General features: G+C 44.1%; 1 pseudogene; it reads right to left on the bottom strand.

Annotated features, from left to right (window-relative positions):
* Window positions 1–1,106: 1,106 nt before the first annotated feature.
* LOC122100029 lies at window positions 1,107–2,181 on the bottom strand (annotated as a pseudogene).
* Window positions 2,182–3,074: the final 893 nt, after the last annotated feature.

The raw sequence follows: 3,074 nt of genomic DNA, 5'->3' as shown, positions 1-3,074 counted from the left end.
ACTCTTTAGAGGAGGAGACCTTAATTGAGCAATACATTATGAAGAAGATCATTGGCTATGGCAGGATGAGATTTTCATTGAATAATACAGTGTGAATGCAATCATTGGCTATGGACGGAAGAGGTTTTCACTGAACAATACAGTATGAAGGAGATCATTTGCTATGGTAGCTATCCAAATGTAAATTTGACCTAGCACCACCTCATAAACCTCAAGATGGTAGTGAAGGGAGAGTTCAACAATTGTCAGATCAAAATTGAGATGGATATTATTAAGACTTTCCATTACAGACACATGATCAGGTCGTACCAGGTGAGGGAGAAGGATGAGCACCAATACTTGGTAATGGAACTGGCCACCCAGAGACCTCCTGAGATAAATGTGAAAATCATACCGCCTATTCAATAATTAGGTTGTTCAAACAGACTGTGTGTACTGTGCATTACTTTAACAAAAATAGAAATGCACACTGAGACCTGAAACCCAATAGCATCCTGTTGGATGACAAATGCAATGTGAAGGTCAATGACTGTGGTTGCTTAAGGACATATTTGGTACCTTGATTTTGTCCCTATAAAATATTCCTGCAGGGCTGGGAAGGTGGCTCAGTGGTAGAGCGCTTGCCTTGCATGCATGAGGCCCTGGATTCAATTCCTCATCACCACATAAGCAGAAAAAAAAGCTGGAAGTGGCACTGTGACTCAAGTGGTAGAGAGCTAGCCTTTAGCTGAAGAGCTGAGGAACAGAGCCCAGGTCCAGAGTTCAGACCCCACGATTGGACCCCCCCAAAATATTCCTGCATGAAAACCACAATGGCTGCAAAGTAGACATCTGGTGCTTGGGAGTCATCTTTTGTATTTTATGGAGATGGCAAATTTCCCATTTGAATATATGAATTTTAGCCAGATACAGATAATTGTCTTGGAGGTCACGTATATTGCTCCATTCACCTGTCTCCAAAAGGACAAAATATCATCTTGAAACTGTAAACTGCAGACTCAAAGCATAGGCAGAGTATAGAACAAATAATGGAGACTAGCTCAACCAAGTCGAGGAATATTTCTTTTTTTTTTTTTTTTTTCAATCCTGAGGTTTTAATCCATGAGTGTTTCTTTCAAACTGTTTAATTTATTAAAAGAATTTTGTACAAAAAGAAACTAAGAAAAAGGATCTAAGTATACTGAAAATTGCATATTGTCCCTTTTTCTTCATTTTTCATATAAAAAGATGTTATTTAGCGGGTTCTTCTCTTCATTTTCTCTCTTGTTCGTTTTCCAGGTCTCTTATTCGCTCCTTTCTTCCCAGGCCTTTTGAGGCCCTTGCCATGAGCTACCTTGGCCCGGAAGCTGGATACATCATCGTAGCTTTCTCGAGTATTCCATTTGGTACCTTTCTTCTTTCCACCAAAACCAAACTTTTGGTTTTTATGCCGTCGTTTAGCACTGGGCCCCTTCTTCATGTTCTGGCCTTTAGCTCCTGCCTTTGTGGCCTTTGTGGCCTTTGTGGCCTGTGCAACAGGTTTCTCATCTCCCTCAAGAAAATCCAGTTTATCAGAGAAGCCTTTTTGGTACTTCTTGATGGCATTCATCATATGTGATTTCTCCTGCTGCCTCTTCTGAAGAACCTGTGTTTGCACCCTCTTTCCATATTTCCTAAGTGCTCTCAGTTGCTTAGCTTTTTCAGACTTCTCCATGGCAGCCTGTTTAGCTTGTAGCTTCTGTCGAATCTTTTGCATGTGCTGATCAGTCTTGGCCATTTCTGCAAAATAATCGGTGGGACGCTTGGTAGGGATGTGGAGCTGATGGAGCCGTGGTAATACTGCCAGTACAGCAGCCTGGGCCTGGCGGTAGAAACTCATTTCTCTTTGGAAGTCGTCTTCTGGGTTCACAGCTTTCTTCTGGTCCTTATTCTGCTGAGGAGTTGGCTGAGGTTCACTGATTTCGGGCACGGGTCCGAGGGTCACATCCAGCCTTTCAACCCAATCTAGATCCCGCTTGAATTCATCCAAACACTGCTTCAGTCCATTCACGTTGTTCACGGCCTTCTTCGGCCCCTCTAGCACGACATTGAGGCCTGGCTTCAGAAGTCCACGGGAAAATGCATCCTGCAACTCTCGGTCCGGTCCGTGACCACGGAGTCCTCAGAGTCCGAGCTGGAGCCCGAGAGCGGGGGAGTGTCCATCACCACCCGCCGGCCGGAGCGGGGTGGCGGAGGTCCGCGCCGCTAGCTGGGGATGACCCTCCTCGCCGGTGCTGCCCTCAGCGTCTCACGACCGCCCGCCGCGGCCCCACGTGGGTCCGCGCCACACCAGCTCTGACAACTACCAGCTCCGGCTCCCGAGGAATATTTCTTATATCCTGATGAACCACTATGTAATGAGCTGAACCCTATTATTCTTGCACTCATGTGTGACATGAGTTACAGCCTGCTTGATACCCATAAATCAATATTGGACAGGACATTCAATGAAATCATGGCCATTTATTTTTTTTTATTAAAAATGACTTAAACTAGAATGCCAGCAGCAAAATTAAGTCAATGCCTACAATTGTTCCAGTATGCCCATCTCATGTAGAAATTTACACCTTTCCTGTTCCTCTACAATGGAAAACCTGACTTCCTGCCTGTCATTGGAATTTCAATTGTCCTATGATGACAAACCAACAATACTGAAGAGAAGTGCCACTCTTCCTTCCATTCTCCTCTGCTTCCTGCAGAAGAACTCCTGTTCCAGCATGATCACACACCATGAATCTATGGTTTCGTTTAGTTCCTCTTTCTTCCTGAGGAACAATGGGAGATGCTGGTAAGAGGACAAAGTCCTTCCCTTTGGATAGTTGGACAATAAGATCACAAATTCTATCTCAAATAAGAGACGGGATTGGAGGAGAGTTGCTAGCAGTATACCTACCACTATTTGCAGAATATGATGCTGTGTGCAGGCCTAAAAATAACATTCACAGATTACAAAGAAAGTTTTTTCAAGAGAAAGGATTCAGAGCCCTTCCATAATAAAACAACAGTACCCAGGTCTTCAATTCAATTTCACACTGGGGAATTCCAGCTTGAATCCT

This window comes from Dipodomys spectabilis, unplaced genomic scaffold, assembly GCF_019054845.1.
Source record: "Dipodomys spectabilis isolate Male_0828 unplaced genomic scaffold, ASM1905484v1 ptg000554l, whole genome shotgun sequence".
Taxonomy (NCBI): Eukaryota; Metazoa; Chordata; class Mammalia; order Rodentia; family Heteromyidae; genus Dipodomys; species Dipodomys spectabilis.
The sequence above is the reverse complement of the archived record's forward strand: the minus strand, read 5'-3'. Positions and strand labels throughout refer to the sequence as shown.